This window comes from Halichoeres trimaculatus, unplaced genomic scaffold (genome assembly GCF_033239565.1).
Source record: "Halichoeres trimaculatus isolate MK-OKI-2021-1 unplaced genomic scaffold, fHalTri1.1 fHalTri1_scaffold_20, whole genome shotgun sequence".
In the NCBI taxonomy this organism is placed as follows: Eukaryota; Metazoa; Chordata; class Actinopteri; order Labriformes; family Labridae; genus Halichoeres; species Halichoeres trimaculatus.
Window position 1 is genome coordinate 24,610,990 of NW_027437198.1, and position 21,596 is coordinate 24,632,585.

Sequence of the window (21,596 nt, forward strand, 5' to 3'; positions counted from 1 at the left end):
ATGCTGTTTCCAGACAACAGGAGCTTTTCCCGACACTGAGAGAGCGCCGCACATCCGTTAGCAGAGAGGTTATACAGGTTTCACCTGCTGCAGCGAGCAAGTACAGACCTGAGCGGAGAGGGACGTCATGCACAGAGAGTGTACCCTGTGGATACACACACTCACACACACACACACTGCAGGGGTGAGGAGTCAGAGGAGAGCAGGTCTGCAGGGTGACAGAGCTGGTCTGACGAGTTTCATCTTTAATGTCTCTGATTCAGCAAACCATTCAGAGATAAGCACCTGGACGTTCAGATGTTTACCTTTCAGCTGTCTGTGGGAAACCTGACCCTCAGACACACCTGTGCTGAAAAAATGAAAGTGTGGAGAAGCTTTTCCATAACACCTCTGATTCATTCACACAGTTTTACCATGACACTAGTTGAAGAATCCAAAAGGTAAAAAAATACAGTTTGTGAGTTTAAAAAAAAAAAAAAAAAAAAAGCACAATGCTTAAACTTATCTCTCTTCACTTTCACAACAACTTTTCGGCAAACTATATCTCAGAATTCTGACTTTTTTTCTCAGAATTTTGACTTTTTTTCACACATTTTTTACACTTTCGAAGAAATTTGATTTTTCCCCAGAATTTTGATTTTTTTCTCAGATTTTTTTTTTTCTCTCAGAATTTTAACTTTTTTTCCCCAGAATTTGTGCCTATTTTCTCAGACTATTGTTTTTTTTTCTCAAATTTTGACACTTGCCTTGATTTTTTTCAGGATTTTACTTTTTTCTTCAGATCTGCATTTTTTCCTCTCAGAATTTTAACTTTTTTTCCCAAAATTTTGACGATTTTTTTTTCTAAATTTTCATTTTTTTCTCAGATTTTTGCATACTTTACATAGAAATTTGATTTTCCCTCAAAATTTTTCATTTTTTCCTCTTAGAATTTTAACTTATTTTTTGCAGAATTTTAATAAATTTTTTCTTTAGAAATTTTGTTTTTTTTTCCTCTTAGAATTTTGACTTTTTTCCCATATTTTGACTATTTTTCTCTAAGAAATTTTACCTTATTTCTAGAATTTCTTATTTTTTTCTAATTTTGATAATTTTTCTCAAATATTTACACTTTCGTAAAAATGTGTTTTTTCCTAGATTATTACTTTTTTTCCCCAGATCTGCATTTTTTATCAGAATTGTGACTTTTTTCACTGAAGTTTGATTTTTTTTGTGTTAGAATTTAGATTTTTTCTCCTGAATTTTTCTTTTTTTTTTTACCAAAACATTTACTTATTTTTCTCAGATTTTTGACTTTTTTTTTTCCTTAGAAATTTGTCTTTTTTTCTAAGAATTCTGAGTCAGTCACAATTCTGACTTAAATCTTAGAATTTTTTTTTTTTTTTTTCACAGAAAAACCCGAAAAGAAAAAAAAATCTGGACGTATTTTTTATCTTCAGCGGCCCTAATCCTCTTTCATAGGAAAAACAGCCTGAAACAGGAAGGAGACAGATTTCATCCAACAAAAAGATAGAAAGTGAAGGATCCCCACGCTTTGAGGAGGAAGTGTGTTTGTAAACCAGTGAAGTTTGGAGTTTCAGAGTGATGAACAGACATGTGTGAGACAAAGATGCACATCGTCAAACATTCAGACAGAGCTAACGAAGCTGCTCTGATGGACTGACGTGTTCTCTACCCGAGAAGCTCAAACCCCCTGGATCCTGACTCCCATGATGCACCAACTGCACACGTCTTTAAAACTTCACACCTCAAACTTTCAATCCAATCTACGAGGAGTTTCTAAGTGGTCCTGAGCAGACAGACCTCAGCTTCTGGACTTTTTGTTTGTCTGAAGAAAATCGTGTTTTTCTCTTTCCAACAGTCACATGGAGCCGCTTTAAAGGACCATTCCTGCAAAAATAACCGAGCAGCTTTATGTGGATCCACGCTCCACTTCATCCCAGGTTTAAATAGTTTATAGAGTCAGCACACACTTTCACTAACACACACATCCTTAACACAAAGGCTGAATCTACTCCACACACACACACACACACGCCACATGTCCCACTGAGTCACAGCCGAGTATAAATACACCAGCTATGTAATTTGGGTTCCTCATAAAGTCAGAGGGCTGTGCCTGTGGGGGGTTTCTCTCCAGGGACCGGTTCTCCTCCAGGGGCGAAGACCACACCCACAGACATCATGGACGACGAGGGTTTAATATCTGAAAATATAAAAGCTTTTCGTATCACATTTTTTAATCATAACAGTCAGCGTTAGCGAGGAGGGAGCAGCGCCTAATTTGGAAACAAAAGGTCTCTGTGCGAGCGGCTCCTGCTCCTCTTGGTGAACCGTGGAGGCATTTACAAAAAGAGGAAGACGAGCATGAAGAGGGGGAGATGAGAAATGTACACAAAGCGGTTTTTAGTTTCAGTTTACATAAACGGCCCCACATGAGACGCTTTTTCTTCTTCTGCTGACCCAAAATGTGTCGACACAAGCTGAGGCAGGCTCACATCCATCCTCTGCATCCTCTCTGCATACCTCCTCTATCACATGATGATGATGATGATGTGAAGGAGGTTCAGCTCTGAGAAAACGCAGACGTCTTATTAACGGGTTTCCTACCAGAACCTGGCAGCTGGACGCTCTTGAAGTGAGGAAATCAAAGGCAGACACGCGCTCTTAATCTCAGAGGAGCGACGCCTGGTTGCCTCCTCTGCTCCCTGATAACAAACACATCAGCGGGAAAGTGAAGGAGGGAGGTAATGCGGGTGTAACGGGCAGATTAGTTTAGTGATACGTTTTAATCTCCTTAGCACTCATAACATGACCGTGAGCCAAAAGGTTTACGCTCAGAGGCCTCAACAAAAAGTTTCCTGCAGAGGTGCAAGAGGAAGATTGAGGAGCTGAAGTCTGCCACAAACAAACTCTTCTGCAGACACAACCGCTGGGTGTTTTCTCTAAACACAGGCTGCAGGAATTCAGGAAAACGAGCAGCGAGGGTCAGCGAAGGACAGGCGGAGACTGCTCACCAAGAAACTTTAAAAAACTTGACAGAGATGTAAAAGTTTGACGCCAGAGAGTGTGAATCCTGTCCCCTGCTGGTGGGAGGAAACACATGTTGAGTCAGCGGAGTGTGTGAGCAGAGGTTTGAGGAGAGGATGACTTTTCTGCATCATCACTCTGTCGCTATAAATGAAGTGAAGTGAAGCAGAGGGGACCACAAAAATATGCATGATGCACGGCGGTGGTTTCCAGACTTACAAAGGGTTCACACGGATCCGAGCGGGGGGGGTCTGTGACTCAAAAACTTCTGAGGCACAAGATGTGGTTGAGATTTTACATATTTGTGGGTATTTTTAACTTTTTCAGCCTCCAGTCAGCCTTTAGCTCCATTGGGGAAAAATAAAACCTGAAGCTGGAAAGATTTCCTGGTTTAAAGGGGACATATCATGCTTGTTTCTCCTTTTCACTATGCCAGACTAGGATGCCTGTAAAGCATTTCTGCCCTCAGTACAAGTCATTTAGTTCCTTCATTGCCCCACAATAGCGTTCTCAATATCCTCATTTTAGGCCATTCTGAAGATCTTGTTGAAACGCTCCGTTTGGAGAATGACCTCCAGTAACCTCGCAACATCACAGGCCTTTGTGCTCTGATTGGTCAGTTCTATCAGAGGGGCGGAGGGGGTAGAGCCAGGGGGCGGTTTTTGCAGCATGGTAGTATTTACAAAATCACCATATTGGATGGAGCAGACCGAGCGAGTTTGCTGTTTACCAAAACTTCACCGTAAGGCATTGATAGCACTAATAAAATGGCAGAGTGTAAGATACGTCCTTTTGTATTGGACCCCGAGTCAGACCCGGACGGTTCTGCAGCTCAGGAGGAAGAAAATCCACCTGGACACAGATCATCTCAGGACGCTTCAGTGTGGTGAGTCAAAGCGGTACTGTAACATGTATAGTTTATACGTGGGAATATAGGCAAACTTCACCAATAAACTATTTGTATAACAGGGCTCCATCCTGCTCCGTCACTTTTCTCTGTCTGTTTTATCCATCATGCTGAAAGTGTCGTCTAAAGATCGCCTCTACCGTCAGTTCCTCACTATGTTATTACCGCAGCATTATTGTGGTCCAGGTTCACAGTTCATGTCAGAACAAGCATGCAAATATCACAGTCTCACAAGTATTACGACGTCTGCTAAAACTACAGTGTTTTAACTGCTAATTCACCATGTAAAGCCGAGCTGCTCAGCAGAGCAGAGTCCCTGCATCCAGCACTCAGTCAGTCAGCTCTTGGTGGGTGTATCCCTCGTGTGACTAACTGACATCACAGAGGAGGAGCTGCTTTATCAGATTACTCCAATAAAAAGAAAGGATCCTCGTGTCGTCATGAAGGTTGAAATCTCGCGGTCATACAGCAATGACCTAATTTCAAAGGCATCAAATCTCGTTCTAGGATATCAGAAAAAATACAGTATCTCATTTTTTGAAAATTCAGGGGGTGAAAGGTCTTGTTTTCAACTTTATTATTGTATATGTAAGTATCAAATCAGGCATCAGCATGATATGTCCCCTTTAAAATCAGGAAAAATCAAATTAAACAAGAAGATGACGTTTTGAGCTTTCATGGCTCAAAAGTGACCCTACTTTTTCAGTCTTTTAAGGAAGCAAAACAGACGTATCTGTTTAAAACAGGTTAATTTTATCTTTAATCTTCTGTAAATCCACATGCCTTAAAAACCTACAGGCCGACTTGGCTGCATTAAGGGTGCAGTTACATGCAGCAGCCACTAGAGGGCAGCTGTGGCACAGAGTGTAGCAGGAGCAGATGGGTGGGGGGTTTGATCAGAAACTGCATACAGCAGCACTACTTGATGGCTCATGCTATGTGTAAATGTGTGTGTGTGTGTGTAAGAGTGTGTGTGTGTGTGATTCAGCCAACCTGCGAGCAGTTATCTCGCCTCAGCTTCTAATTAATAACGCCGTCAGAAGCGAGTGGGAGAGGGCGGCTGGAGATCACAGAGGTCACACCTGTTGTGGTTTTGAGGAGGAAACATCGTGGAGTCCAGAGACAGGAGCAGGTGGACTCCAGGGTCAGATATCCCATCAGCCCACAGCTGAGGGAGCCGGGTGGTCCGACCAGCGCTGATACAAGAACAACAACAACAATGTCCAGCTTACTCCAGCCGAGCGGAGGATTAAAGCCGTTAAAGCAGCCCACCTGACCATGTGTTCCTCCTCAAGGAGCTAACGCATTATGCATGCATTCTCACAGACATGTGTGTGTGAGTGTGTGTGTGTGTGTGTGTGTGTGTGTGTGTTACACTGCAGGCCATGTGAGTCTGTCAGCGTGGAACCATTTATGAAACAATTCAGCGCTACATAACCTCCTTCCTCTGAATACTAAATCTGCTAAAAACGTCCTGAATTATTGACACAAACTGCTGCAGAGACGCCAACACAAGCTGTTCCTGCTGATTTAACTGTTACTAATTATTCTTTTAATCTGTTTGTCATCAGAGAAAGAGAGACAAAATGACAGTCTCAGTTTCCAGTGAGCACGACAAGACATCTTCATCAGAGAATCATCCAAAAACCTTCAAGAATTATAAGAAAAACAGGGAAAAAAATAGCATGGAGGAGCTTAAATGGTGAAATTTTTTGCTAATCAGCAGCTGATACTCAAGTCCTCCTCCTTGCCAGTAGTTGGCGCTACATTGCAGAGGTTTGACACCACAGCAAATACGCATCAGGTTCAGACAATTTGTCTTATGCACAAGCGAGCATGACGTTTTATCAATGTGTGCTAACTACTAGCATATTAATGGAATTCCTGATGTACGTTAGCATCAAGCTAGCACTAAGACCTCTATATTGTTTTTGGTAGATTACAGCCGTGTTTCCACCAAGCAGTCTGGTTTGGTTCAGTACGGTTTGGCACGGTTTGGTACAGTTAAGCCTGTTAGCCTGATGCTGAAAGCAGCAGCTGTTAAATAATAGCATGACGTAGCAGCGGGACACAGTTTACCCCTCTAATAAATCCAACGAAGAAGAAAAACGTGACACAGTAAACAAAGAGCACAGATGAAGACATGCAGCATTTCGTCCTCTCTGTGATTGGCATGTAGCTCTTTGATACAAAGAACAATCAAGTTTTGTTTCAGAGAAGTCTGTGTGCCGCCAGGAGAAATGCTGCCGCTGTCACACAGGAAGTGACGATTCTTTCGACCAATCAACGGTCTGCAGTGTTGTAGCTCCACCTTCTGAGAGCGGATCGTCTCAGTCTGGCACCCATACGAATAGGTCCCAAAAAGTGGGACGGCTCGGCTCGGTTATTTGGGGATCTGTCCCGGGATAAGTCAGAGGAAACACCGCAAAATGCACTTTATAACATGTTGAAATGATTTAAAATGACTCTTTTGTGAGAGACTATTACACTTGTTTGTGTGCTCATTGATGAAAGTTGCTATTTTGCTTTAAAAAATGAAGTTTTATTGATGTATGCTACCAGTTAGCATATACCTTGTCAGAGAGTTATGCGTCAGTGGGCTCTCAAGGAGATCTCTTGTAGCTCCATTTTAAGTTTATGCTTTTATAAAAGTACAACAACAAGAAGTGCGAGGTATGAATACACATGATTAAACTGACTTAAAAGTGATCCTCCGGGATGGAACAAGTTGGGTCCTATCACAAGGTTTAGGGCAGAAATTACCCCTACAGCAGTGTTTTTGTGCAGCAGAAGCCCAGAGCGCTCGCACCAAACACCCCCTCCCTGCTCCTCTGCCAGTTTCCTCTGCACTCAGACGGGGCCATTTTTTACTTGACCAAAAACACAAATAAACGGACTCCCCCTGAAAAAATCTGATATCGGTCTGCATTCATGCTTTATTTAGAAAACTTTCAGCGCGTTACTTTCACACAAAAACACCGCTAAATAAGGCTCCAGTTCTCATTGTGTCGTAAGATATATCGTGCCAGATTTAAACAAACGCGGGTAGTCTGCCAGGATGAATTATGCAATAACAACATAAAGATGAGTGATTATGAGAGCCAGAAATAGGCTAAAAAAATTCTGTAAATAAAGCGTGAATGCAGACCAATATCAGATTTTTTCGATGGGAGTCCATTTATTTGTGTTTTTGGTCAAGTAAAATATGGCCCCGTCTGAGTGCAGAGGAAACCTGCAGAGGAGCAGGGAGGGGGTGTTTGGTGTGAGCGCTCTGGGCTTCTGCTGCACAAAAACACTGCTGTAGGGGTAATTTCTGCCCTAAACCTTGTGATAGGACCCAACTTGTTCCATCCCGGAGGATCACTTTTAAGTCTGATTGACCTGAAGCTCTCACTAAAGTAAGTCTTCCAGCTCAGGCTAGCTACTGTTAGCAGATTAGCTTCAAAGCTCCAAACAAACAAATAAAAACACATCAATTTTAAAGCCTTTATACAACTTGCTACATAGTGTTTTACTAGATACCTCTACGAATCTCTGTACGTATCATTAACAGAAACTTTAGGCAAAAACAGCAAACACCTTAATTTTCAATCTCTGACATCATAACACTGTCTACTGTCACTTTCTACTCCTTTCAATGCCCATGCTACTGCACGCCAATGCAGAAGCGATCTTGTTAGGACATTTGGCAGTTTTTTTTTTTGCACTTTTGTTGATTTATTAAGAAAAAAAATTCTTAACTCAGAGAGTTGTTTGCATTCAATATAATCAGTCATTAACAATCGAAACTTTATATACAAGTGGTATCTGCACTTGGTATCCGTGAGTACTCAAGAGAAAGGGCTTGTACTTGTATTGGTCTGTAAAAAGTGGTGTCAAACATCCCTACTAAAAATGTGTAAAAACAAATAAATTTTCCTTTTTTTGCAAAAATAAAAGACATTTCCTGGCAGTTAAACTTCAAATTTTAAAGCTAAAAGTCAAAAAGATTGGTATTTTAAGCCACCAGCTGAGCATTTTCTGTTTCCTTTTCTTGAGATAAAACAGCTCGGTGAATATTTTATGACAGATTTTACCAAATATAGAATAAAAAGTACAAATTTTCAGCAAATAGGCATAGGAGAAAAAGAAAAGCAGTACATACTGCCTTAACAGAGCAGAAACTGTTTTATTTTTTCTTCTTTCACTCAATAAATAACCAAGTGATCATCAAAAAACTGTTCCCAAACCGTTTTCTGTCCTACTTTCCCTCCCTGATCCCCTCACCTCTCAGTGGAGGTAGATTCTTTTTTTAGACTTTTAACGGCACTACATGTTCAAAACATGTTGGCTCAAGCTAGCAGCCAAAAGATGAAAAAGCACATTTGGGATTAATAACACAAAAAAAGCAACTGGCTCCTGCTCCACGCTCCACAGGGGGAGAGAGGGATACATGAGTCAGCCAGAGGAGCATCTACGACGGTGAGAAAAGCTCCTGACAGACAGAAAAAAGCGGGAAGGAGAGCAGAAAATGGGGGCAGGGGGCTAACAGATGTTGGAAAGAGAACACCGGGGGAAATTTTGAAGTGAGAGTAAAAATCGAGGGCAGCCTGAGCGATCAGAAAGAGGAGTGAGGAGGCTGGAGGGAGCAGATGGCGGCTCTGACACAGTTGTAGCAGTGACACATATTTACTCAGAGATACACTCCAATTACGGCTCATACACTCCTCTGCTTTCATCAGGAAGCAATCCTGACTGAACACACTCTGCTGGCGTGCGTAGCTCGACTGAATCCTGCTACCTTAATGAATTATTTAAAGCTGAGAGACTCTGCGCTCAGGGGAGAAACCGTCACATTTGACCCTGTTTCAAGCAGAGGTTATTCCCTCCGCAGAGCAACGCTTCTCTCAAGTGTGGCGTATCGTATGTGATCTAAAGCGCGTGTGTGCATGCGTGTGTGAGAGTGATATTGATAGAGAAACCACAGCAGAACACACAGCTAAACACACAGCCATTATGCTTCCCAGAACAGCTAAGTGGAGAGACAGTGCTCCACTTTAACCTGATTATCAGGGAGTGTCTCCATGAGGTCACATCTGCAACACGACAATCATCACTCAGAGGTTTTTATCTCTGTCCTTTTAATAGGTCTGGGTTGTTGTGTCTTACTCCCAAGTTCAAACTATGAGTGTCTACAAAAATTCACAACAGAACATCACATTTTTACTGAGTAATCTTCACATCACTTAATAGGAAAAGAAGTCATGAGGAAACATCCCCTGGGAACCATGAACAATTCCATAAAAAGTGCAAAAATTGCGTCGTTTTTTTAGTCATTTTTGCTCCATGAGACATGATATCAGCGGGTTTATGGAGTCAGAGGAAAGCCAAGTGAGCAAAGTCCTCAGGGTCTAACCTCAGGGGACCTCGAATGTCTGCAGCAATGAAGCAAGAATGTCACATCTGGAGTTCTGCTGCACAAACAACAAATCTAATAGTGACCATTTGCTATTACATCTTATATTTGTATCCATTATTTGTGATGCAAGTCTTTTGTGGCTGATATAATGTCGCTTTAACTTTTAAAAAAACACACTGAAGCGCCAGCATTCCCATTTTACTAGTGGTTTTTAGTTTACCGTAACTCTTTGACTATATGGGCAACAGAAAAAACTTTGAATGCTAGTGATCATTTGTTAAAAGAGTTCATATTTTATCCGATATTTGTGATGCAGGTCTTTGACGGATGATTCAATGTCACTTTAACTCTTTAAAAACACATTGGAGCGCCAGCACTCCTACTTTACTGGTGTTTTTAAGATTACCGTAACTCTTTGTCTATATGGGCAAGAGAAGAAATGTTAAATGCTAGTGATCATTTGGAAAACAATCATATATTTTTATCTGATAATTGTGATGCAGGTCTTTGACAAATGATTTAATGTCACTTTAATTCTAAAAACCAATAGGAGCGCTGGCACTACTTTTTTTACTGGTGTTTTTTAGCTTACCGTAACTCTCTAACTATATGGACAAGAGAAAAAACTTTATGTGGGGAGACAAAGATTAGGTTAATATTCAGGGTATTATGGTACTGCATAGAAATCCATAGGCAATGATGTTACAATCGCAAGCAATAACTGATTCTCATTACCGTAACTCTTCAACTAAATGGGCAAGAGAAAAAACTTCATATGGTTCCTTAAAGAAGAAGAGACAAGCTTTACGGTAATATTCAGGGAATTTTGTTACTGTTGGGAATCCATATAAAACAATGTTCCAATCACAGGAATTAATTAATGCAAGCTGTTCATATTACCGTAATGCTCCAGCTATATGGGCAAGAGAAAAATTCAAACCGCTCCAGACAGATGCATGTAAATCAATCCAAGATTTGTGGCTTTGTTCACACCTATATAAGTCAATAAAATATGCTTTGTTTGTTTGAAAAAAGGGGAAATAATCATCATTTAGATCTCCCTCCACAAACCCTGCTAAGTCTGAGCACACTCATCCATCATCCATCACCTCCACACTGACAGCTGCTGTGAGAACTAACAAGGTGCCTCTTTTTCCAGCCTGAGGAGGAAAAAAAAACCTGCATGGAGACGAGTTTGACAGCAGAGACGTTTACGCTCATTATGGGTTTCAAATTAGCTTTCACAGCTGATTCTGCAGAGTGTGACGGTCCAGATCGGGCCCACGTAGACGGAGAGTTCGTGGATCCAACTGGTGTCTGAGAATGTGTGAGCTGAAACAAATATGCTCCAGAGAAGGTGTGAAATCTTTAAACAGAGAGGGAACAGAGCTGCTGCTGCTGCTGTTGCTGTGCGCCGCCATGAGGAGGCGGGAGGGTTAAACTCCCAGCTGCGCCTCCTATTGAGTCGACACATCTGTCTCCAAACATATACGTTCTCCATATATACCAGGCAGCCAGGAGGCCTCATGACGACATCTGGCAAAGAGCTAACTCGGTTCCTCTGGCCCTGTCCTCCTCCTCCTCCTCCTCCTCCTCTTTGTCTCCTCTGTACTGACCACAACCGCTGGGAGCAATCAGAGCGTCACGTCTGAGCTCCGCTGCAATAAGAGCCAACCCCCCTTCCTCCATTTTTCTGCCTCTTCCTCATCTCTTTCTTTGCTGGTTGTTTTCAGGAGCAGGCCTCAGCAGCAGAAACCACAGGGCTCCAGCAGGCCTCTCCCAACCCCCACGACCCAGAGCGCCCCTCTTCCCCCCTCTACAAACCCAGATGTATATATTTAGCTCATCTCTGCCTCTGTGTAATTAACAGATGGAAATTATAACTTCAGGAATTGAAGATGACGTCACTGTTCTCCTTCACTGACGATGAAGCCGGACCCTGCTGTGTTTCTGGGTCTATAGGCCCAAAACCAGGCAGCGGCCCAACATTCAGGGCGTGGTGAGGGCGATGCTGAGCCAAGAGGAGGAAAAAAAGAGGAGAGTGGAGTCTGGATGTTTATTAGAGCAGGCGAGATGGCCCGCCTGCCTCCTACAGCCCTGGAGTTTCCATTTGAGGTCATCTGGTTTTTACATTCCTGCCATGCACCAGCGCTCACACCAGGCTGAGGAAGTCCTCCATCGCTCAGCTCGCCCAGGGTTGTAGTTTTCGTGGATTAAAATCTGCAGACATGCTCGACATTAGCACGTCTCTGAATCTTAAAGGATTCACTGAGATCTCTGAATATTTGTCCCAAATTCCGACCTGTTTTCCAGCACTCATGACTCTCTCTGCACACTCACACTGACCTCTTTCAGCCCCAAACAAACATCCACAGTTTAATCAATTACTGCAAGAATCCTCAGGCTAACTAATCAAATCTTCTCTTCTGCAAAACTGACATTTTCTGTGATCTATCTGAAGTCAGCGCAGGGAAAAAGCGTGATTCTTTGGAGCGTTAGCGTGAGCGTTTTCTCACTCTGTGCATCAAAATCATGCACTGCAAAACAAAACATTAGGTTTAATATAAAAAAAATAAATTAATCCAACTCACTTTTCATCAAAATGTTACTAGCACTCATTTTAAACACATTATGGTAATTAAAAGTTTTTCTGAAACTACTTGGGGCTTTAATCATTTCTGGAAGATTTGTGGGCAAGTCCACAAAAAAAAACTATCTCAGTCCAACTTACGCAAAACAATAGTTCAAGTTTTTTTAAATAACTGTTTTGACTGGGCTAACAAAAACTAGATTAGCGGTTTTGTATAAATCCAACTCAAAATAGTCAAACTAGCCGAAAGTTTTCCAGCTTTTCGATGAAATATTCTCTGTAACCAAACTTCCTATACATTTTAGGTCATTTTTTCTGCGACTGTGTTTTGTAACCATGATGAAGAAGGAACACAGAGAATATGAGGCCCTGAAGTACTTTCAGATATGTAGCGGCAGAAGAGTCTGTGCTCCACATGGCGCAAACTTTTAAGCTCCGTTTCCACCAAGCAGTCTGGTTTAGTTTAGTACGATTTGGTTTGGTTGGATCAGTTAAGCCTGATCCTCTCTGTGTTTCCACAGCAAACTGTGCTCCCTCATGGTAGGCGGCGGGTAAGCTGAATGCTGATAGCTGCATCAGTTACATAATAGCGTGACGCCATAGCAGCACGACACAGTTTACCCCGCTAATAAATCCAATGAAGAAGAAAAATGCAACACAGTAAACAAAGAGCAACAATGAAAGACATCCAGCAAGTCTTCTTCGTGATTGGCATGTGGCTCTTTGTATCAAAGCACTATCGAGCTTTGTTTCAAAGAGGACTGTTTTTTCGGGATCGGATCTGTCTGGCACCACTTAGGAAAGGTCCCAAAAAGTCGGACCCTTTGTCTTGGTTATTTGGGGATCTGTGTTGGGATAAGTCAGTGGAAATACAGTAAAATGTGTTACATTATTGAACCCAAGACTGTTCTTGTTTGGCTTATACCCATAGACACCTACCCTCCCAATAGAAAGGATTTCTTATGTACTGAAGGGCTTACAAAACATTTTTGAGAGTGTTTGGAGGTTATTTATGTTATATATCAAAGATTGTGGGATATTAGCTAGTGTTGTAGCAAAATAGTGTTAGAGGCTGCTATGCTTTTGTATTATTTTGTAGAAGAGCACTGTGTTGTGTTATGAATATGTGTTTAATGTTGTGTTATTTAAAAAATAAAAAAAGAATTATGGGAAAAAATGTGTGTCATGCTTAGACAAAACGAACTGAACCGCTTAATGGAAACGGGGCTTTTGTCTGTGCTTCACAGCACGGACAGGCTGTCCATGCTCCATATGGTATGGACTGTCTTTCGTACTTAAAACATTGTCCGAGAAGTGATAATTTAATGCAAACAGCATAGTCCAGTCAAATATTTCATTTATTAATATACAAATCATTAAGGCCACTGCAGAAGTTAATTGGTGCAATGACCCCGTGCCATGGAGCACAGACTACCAATCAGTGCCATGGCGCGCAGACAATCTCTATGAAATCAGAGCTGATATTGTTGTGACGTTCTGTAACCATGAGCGAGGAGGGAACGCTGTGGATATGAGACCCAGCTGTGCTTAAAAATGTTATCTAATTTAGTTTTTCTGATCTGCTTCAAATTTTCAATTCATAAGGCAAATTTATTGGTGTCACAGCTTTCAGATTTACTCAGTGTTATTAAATGCAAAAGGTTGCACAGATTAAAGTGAGTAGAGCGTATACTTTTTAGAGTGCAAAACAAAAACAAAAAAATTGAGTCATCACCTAAGTTGCGTTAGCTTAAAAAATTTGTAAAGAAGGTTTTACGAACTCAAACAAATCTGGTTGTATTTATTTGTTATATATTTAAGTCAGCATTACTTCATTTTTTGAGGCAGTGCTGGTATCGTTCCTAGCTTTAGCATCCCTCTTCCTCCTCCTGGCTCGGTCGGTCTCTAGTGGCACAAAGATGGCATACAGATACCACCGAGCATGTTTTGAATACAGTAAGATGAGCCCACGCGATCATATCATCGGCCTGCTCCTTCCTGTTGACACACGGCTGCTCACAGAGGACAGCGACGCTGCTGGTGTCTGTTTTTGGCTTCCTGCCCCTCGGTTTGTTTCATGTGATAAAGAGATCCATATGCCAGCCTGATCTGATGCTTGTACCCGTCTTTAGCCTCTGTCACTCCGCGTTAGAGGCTTATTTTAGTGCATGAATGGCAATGACTTCAGAGTCAGTGAATGTTGACCCCGCAGAAACAAACTGTCCTCTGTGGTTTCATGACTGGAGCGAATGAAATAAATCAGAGAAAATAAGGTCAGATATGCAGCCTCGAGGGATCATGAGTGTTTGTTTGCCTGCTGGGAGAACTCCTGGTGCTGTGAGGATATGTTCCCAGTCTGTTATTTAAATGAAAGACAAGCTGGCACTGCTGGAAGCTAGCAGGAATGCTAATAAAACAAACTGCAGGGATCAAACGAACCTTAAATGGCACGAGCGTATAGATTCATTCCTGTTTTCATATTGATCCAGTTTGGAAAAGCTTTTCAAAGAACAGGAAAATGTGTCACGGTGTCACGTTCGGATGTAGAGTGAAAGCAGCTCTTGTGAAGAGGAGCATCCTGACAGCTCATGACCATAGAAGGTAACAAAGAGCCAACAGCTACCGCTCAAAGTCACAGGGAGATGAGAGACGAGTAAGCAGGAATTTAGGAAGGATGGAGCAGAAAGAAGAAGAACAGGGAGTGGAACAGATACGAGCTCAGCGTGGATTTGCATGAGTTCAATCTTTGATATTTTACTTTCCCTCCATGCAAACCAGAACAGAAACAGAACCACTCAGCCTGACTTTGCACATGAAGATAACAGAGAGGAAAAATCTGACTCAGTGCCGTGTCTCGTCACCTGCTGATACGGATGCAAATAAATCTGAAACAGATCGTGACAGGTAGAGACAGAGTCAGTGTTTGGGAAACTGAAAGGAGAAAAACTGTATTTAAAGACCGACTGAGCAGTCTATAAAACAGTCTGTCTTCACTCTGCTCTCTCGTAGAAACTGAGCCTGAAGTTGCCAAACCACTTTTGAACCGGATGGTGACAGTGTTGACTCTCTGGCTGACTCCTCAGCAGTCAGCAGAGACGCAGCAGAGACGCTCAGAGACTGTGACTTTCCAGTCCTTAAAACAAGATGATGTAAGCTGACAACAGTTGAGTAATCTGAAATAAATTAGAGAGATGATGGGAATTTTAAAAAATTCACACAAGTTTTTTTCTGCCGGCACCAAATATTCATATTTTCATATAAGAAAATAACAGCTCAGAAATAACAACCCTTACTGCATCATTACTCCATGACTCCTCACAGGGTTGTATCACTTAATGTAGCGTCATATCTTATCACATCATATTGTCCTGTTGTATCATATCTCCATCATCATGTCCTGCAGTTTGGTATCATATTGTGTTATGTCATATCCTGTTATGTCCTGACAGGTCATTTTCTGTTCTGTTGTATGACTCTTCTCCTCTGTTGTGCCCGAATGGTGAATAAATTACCTAACTCTATACAATCGGAGAGAGTCCCTTTCTACTTTAAGAGATGTCTGAAGACTCATCTGATCAGGGAACACTTTCACATTTAATCTGAGCCTTTGTCCTCTTTGTCTTCAGGGGTAAAATGAGTCAGAAAGTCTCAGACTCAGCTCTTAGTCAATATTTAGCTCTGATTATTGAATATGTTAAAGTTGTTGGAGTAATTAATTGTGGTCAGCTATGGCTACATGACTCTAAATCATCACACTAACAAGGTTTTCCCTTCTGTCTAAATTCTTGCTTGTATTCTACGTCGCTTTGGACAAAAGCGTTGGATAAATGAAACTGTAGCATCATGCTGTATATCATTTTGAATCTTGCTGTCCTGTGATTGAATTTTTGTTGTGTTGAACCTTGTTTTATTGTGATGTATTAAGTCAAATCTTGCAGGGTTGTATTGTGTCTTGTAAAGTAGTGTCCTGTGGTGCTGTACAATGACACATGGTGTCGCGTTGTGTTGTCGGATCTTGTCGTTCTGTGACATGATATACCGAAGCCCAGTACCTTTCTGTACTTTGTGTGTTTATATGATAATAAATATTCATTTGTTGAATTATAGAACCTCAGAGTTGTTAATTTAACATATTCATTCTTTAATTTATAACCTTGCAATGCTGTGTTCATGTCCAGCATGGAAAATCCCCTACTCTTCCATTGCATCACAGTTATAAGGGTGGGTTTAGGTACCTAAACTTGGTACCATTTAATTTTAAGTGAAGTGGTGCTCAGTACTACAGATGGAACTCTGTTGGTACCCTTAAAAGAACCTGATTTGGTACCCATCTAGTGCTGCACGATTTGGGGAAAAGGTGCGATTGGCGATTAGGTGGACAATATTGCGATTGCGATTGTGCTTGCAATTTAAAAAAGTTGTGTCATGAGTCTACAGACTTGCTTGGTTATCATGGAGAAAAATCAAGAAAAGAGCAGAGATGGATTACTGAGGATTTTAATTGTGTAATAATTCTCAAAATATCCAAACTTATTGTATACAAACAACAATGTACAGCACAACAGTACTGTTTTGTTTGTATTCAAAGCAGCATATTTATGCCACTTTTGCTTGCATGTTTTGAAAATTACATCTTTTTGCTGTGTTATTCAACCGGTAACCAAAATGACACCAAATAACAGAGGTAGAGTTTCTTTTCGCCTTGAGCGCCTCACTAACTTCATTGTGCTCCATCTTGTCTGATTAAACTGCCGTACCAGGGGGGCAGGTAGTCATATGACCAGTTGAAAAAGTGACTGATTAGTCATCTCACGATTGCTCTCTTACTCAGTCACACATACACACACATCACTCACACAAACACGCTCATTTTTTTTCCACTTTTTTAAAATAATTGCACAATCCCACCTCTTTTGCGATTACGTAATTGCATGTGCTGACATTGCGATTGCGATAATCGTGCAGCACTATACCCATTCCTACTTATGATGTTGTGTCATGTCCAGTGGGGATATCTTTTTTAAGGAATTTTGTTGTTGTGTCTTATAGTGTCATTTGGTGTATGTTACGTCTTGTTGTGCAGTATTGTGGCGTTTTGTGAGGCCCCATATTATGTCATGTGTTGTCCTGTTGCTACAGGTTGTATAATATTATTTTTATAGACGGGTACTTTTCACATTTGAAACTATATGGTACCGATGCCTTGTAGCTGGCAATCAGTATCAGTACTATATCGATACTTTTGTGTGTTATGTGAAGATAAGTATAAATTCATTTAATAATAAAATCTCAGAATTTTTCAGTTGAACATGTGTTCTTCGCAACATATAAACTTGTAATACTGTGTTCATGTCCAGTATGGAAAATCATCTACTCTTCCACTCCCTCATAGTCACAAGGATGTGTTTAGGTACCTAAACTTGGTACAGCTTAATTTTACGTGAATGAGCACTTGGTATGACAGATGGAATTTGGTCGGCCCCTATAGAAGTACCTAACTCATCACCCATCCCCAATTATACCATGTCATGTTATTGCATCATATTGTAGCATGTCTGAACGTATGGAAACACGTCATGATGTCTTGAGTTTGCTTCCTCTGCTGGTTAATTTCAACATAAAGTTACCATCAACTCCTGATTCTTCACTAAAACTTTTAAACTTCAACAAAAATTAAATGAGGCTGTGTTTAAACTCAATAAACTTAAAGTGTTTCCTAAGATCATGTTTTTCTTTATCGGGTCCAAACAATGTTTCTAAAAAGTTCTGCTTTCGGATTGTTTGCACTCACAGAAAACAAAAACACATCAGCGTTTATCTTCAGAGGAATCTGACTGAGATGGTAAACAAGCAGTTTTGTGCTGGACCAGCATGCATCAGGAAAACCACATGGTTCCAGCTGTCCCTAGCATCCACAGCTCCTTATTAGATTCTCCGTAATCTCTGCCCCGTGATTTTTGCTGGACTGTCAAAACAACCCCCTGCCCTCCTCCTCTCTGTAAAGACGCTGCTGATAGAAGAAACTGTGAGTGTGCTGCTTGTTCAGGGAGTAGATACAGATGTCTGAGTTTTCCTCCTCAGCTCATCAGCTCAGAGCCTGGATGGATGTTTGCTGGCAGACCGCCACAGAGCGGGCCTCCTGACATCTCCAGAAATGTTTACGAGAGCAGCCTGAATTTGGCGTCTCTCCTGCAGCTCATGGAGGAACAAACTCGTCTTCACGTTGCATTCCTTCACGGTGTTTTGTCTGTGACAGCGGCATCATTCTCCTCCCATGACTCATCAGGATTCAGTCCGTTTGTTATCTCCCCTTTTCCTCCTCACCCCCTCCTCCTGTGTCTCTCACATTCCAGATTCCTGCTGTTGGTTAGAAAAAAAAAAGTCTCCACAGTTGATCGGAGCGGGACAGAGCAAACACTCTTATCTCCTGTGCAGAAATGTAAACACGATGAGAGAGCAGCGCAGAATGTGCAGATTTGATGCCGAGACAAAACAAAGATGGAGGATCAGATCGTCTGCATAGAAGGATCCGTTTAACCTCCGTGGCCCCTGCAGCGCCCGGTGACAGCGGCTCCCTCCTGCCTCTTTAGGCTCTGTGCAGGGGGCCAAGTGTATGACGAGAGGGGCCCCTAACCTCTGAACCTTGACCCTGATTCAAACCCAGCCGTGCTGCCTTCAGGCTGATCCTGCAGACAGATACAGACCCGAGCCAAGTCTGCATTTCAGAGCAAGATCAGACCTGCTCCAGAGTGCTGAGCATCCAAATCAAGACCCCCACCGACACCACAAGACGCAAAGTACAAATGACAGCCTCATGTTCCTGCACATGCACACACACACACACACACACATAAGGAGGCACAAAGAAGCACTGACGCAAACCAGACCATCAACAGGCTGAATGTAATCAGCCCTCATCTGTTTCTGAGAGACGCTTTGTTTCACACCAAACCTCCCCGAGCCTGCCAGTCAGACGCCACATGAAACGCGCCCAGCTGGGACACCAGAGAGGAAGAGGGAGGAGGAGGAGGAGGAACATGAATGGGTACAAGATCTGACACTTTTCTGGACCCGAGGTTTAACATTGAAAAGAGGGAAAAACAGGAAGAGTGACGGTGAAATTGAAGTCAGAGCGTGCAACAAGTTAGTAACACACAATGAAGACTGAGGATCAGTGTTTAATAACAATATGTGGTAATAAATATTTACTCGTTTAATAATAAAATCTCACAAATTTTTTTATATGACATATTTATTCCTCAATGTGTAACCTTGCAACGCTGTGTTCATGACCAGCATGGAAAATCATATATTCTACCACTTCCTCAGGATGCGTTTAGGTACCTACACCTGAATCCCTTTAATTTAAGATGCATTAGTGCCCAGTACTACAGACAGAATTCAGTCAATACCTATAAAAGTACGTTATTTGTGTATATGCGTCTATACATTTGTATCTGTGAATGCGTATGTACGAACATGTTTATATAAATATCATTTTTTTCAACTTTCTCTTCCTTTCCTTTTTTATTTTTTCATTATATTTTTTATTTTTTTATCATATTTTTTAAGTATATATTTTTTTTACTTTATTTACATATCTAAAATATCAGTAAAATGAAAATATTATCATAATATTTTTTTTTCATTGATATTATTATTATTATTTATGGGAAAAATTTTGCTCATTTTTCTCCATTTTATTTTTTTAGCTTTTAACATATATATTTCATTTATATATTTATTTTTTATTTTATTGTCTTTTTTTTTTTCCTTTCATCTGTATATACGTATGTATGCCTTTAAATTCAAAGCCAAAAATTGAATAAAAAGAGTGTGGGGGGGGGGGGGGGGAAGTACGTAATCTGGTACCCGACTACGGTGGCCCTGTGAGCTCACAGTGCTGCAGCTGAAGAAAACACATGCAAAAAAAAACGAAACACAAACAAATTAAGAAAACATCTGCATCAATTGACAACATATGTGCAGCATTTAGAAAACACACTGCTACTACACTGCAATACAACGGAAGTGTTTCCAGAGGACACTTAAAAGTGATGCACATATCCTGTCACACTTGTTGCCGCAGATTTATGGTTTGAACTCTATTACTCATACTCTGATACATCGGAAATGAATAAAAAACACCTACTTTTCATCTCATTTTCCAACACAACTGACAGAAAGAGAACCATAACAGAGCTGTGACTGAAAATCTGTGTGAACAAGCGTGTCGGGACATGTGCATCCCTTTTAAGTGTCCTCTGGAAACACTTTTGTGTTGTGGTCATTGCAGCGCGTTTTCCAAATGCTGATTAAGATGTTTCCCAATGTGCTTGTGTTTAGTCTTTTTCCATGTGTTTTCTTTAGTCGTAGCGCTGTGAGCTCTCAGGGCCACCGTACCCATCCTTACAGAAGCTACATGTGTGAAATCTAAAGGGAATTACGGATCGTACAGAGTCAGCAACAAAAAATGAAATATGTATCAGAACTTTTAAATAAGCAATCGTCATGAATGATGCACAGGAACATGACGGACATTAAATCTGCAGACCTGCTGTGAATACGCTCCACGTGAGACCCAGATGATACATTATTGAAAAAGTTTGGACTCCAGCAGAGAGAGTTAGAGCGACAGAGTGACTGATAGGGGATCGATAAAGAGCCATTAGCAACAGAAACACGCCTGCTTTGCAGAGCTGTGCTACAACGACCGCTCCCTCCCCGGCCACGGTAAACAAGGTCAACCAGGACTGATGTCCTTCGCTCGCCTAAACACCCGCTGCACCCTGTGTTTGTACGATATCAAGGATTTCTCCTGCTAACGAGGACGAATCAGAGCCACTGGAGCTTCTGCAGCGCTGATGCACCTGCACTCGCTTTACGTGTGCAACTCTGACCCTCAAAGTGCGATGTAAACATACCAGAGTGCCTTTATTTGCAAACACCTGTGCTCAGCTCTGAGTGATTCAAGTGTGTCAACACACACACACTCACACACTCCAGGTTAATGATTGTGAAGTGTGAGGTGGGAGCACGGTGGCGGCGCAGCTGTCGTCTCCAGGCTCAGAGGTTGGAGGAATGCAGCAGGAGTGACGGTGTCGAGGTAGGCGGGCCGAGGCGTTAAGGTGTGAGAGATGCTTTTACGGCGTTTACAGAGTGATACGCTGCACTCTGTGACACACACTTTACTGTGTGAGCAGCTCGACACGCTGCGTTGACGTAGCCGCAGCGAGTATGTGATCCAAATAGAAGTCATGTTTCTGGTATGTGACACACGCAGCCTGGAGAAATGGAAACAAACACACGCACTGATGGTGTTTTTTCACAGAGTGGTGGACGAACATGGCTGGAGGAAACAACAGGAGGAGATTGGGAACAGTTACCAACAAATTTCAGTTTGTTTTCCTGGATTTACATTTCCAAACCTAAATCTGGCGAAAGCTCCGATAGCTGCAGCATGAGGTCATGTTATTGAGACACGACTTCTGCATCCTTTTTCAGATTCTTTCCAACAAATAAATGAAAAACATGTTTTGCTTTAAAATAAAGGAATGCACAGGATCCAATTGCATTTAATCATGCTGGTTTTGGCTCGAGTTATTGGACATGTTTACATCCTGAAGGGGGAAAATTCAGGTTCAACTGGTGCAACAGTTTGTTACCTCAGA

General features: G+C 41.6%; 1 protein-coding gene across 2 annotated transcripts in view; it reads right to left on the reverse strand.

Moving 5' to 3' along the window:
- The window catches only part of arhgap23a (Rho GTPase activating protein 23a), an 86,987-nt gene that overhangs the window by 43,868 nt on the left and 21,523 nt on the right, over nt 1–21,596 (reverse strand). The gene's annotated exons all lie outside the window — the stretch shown is intronic.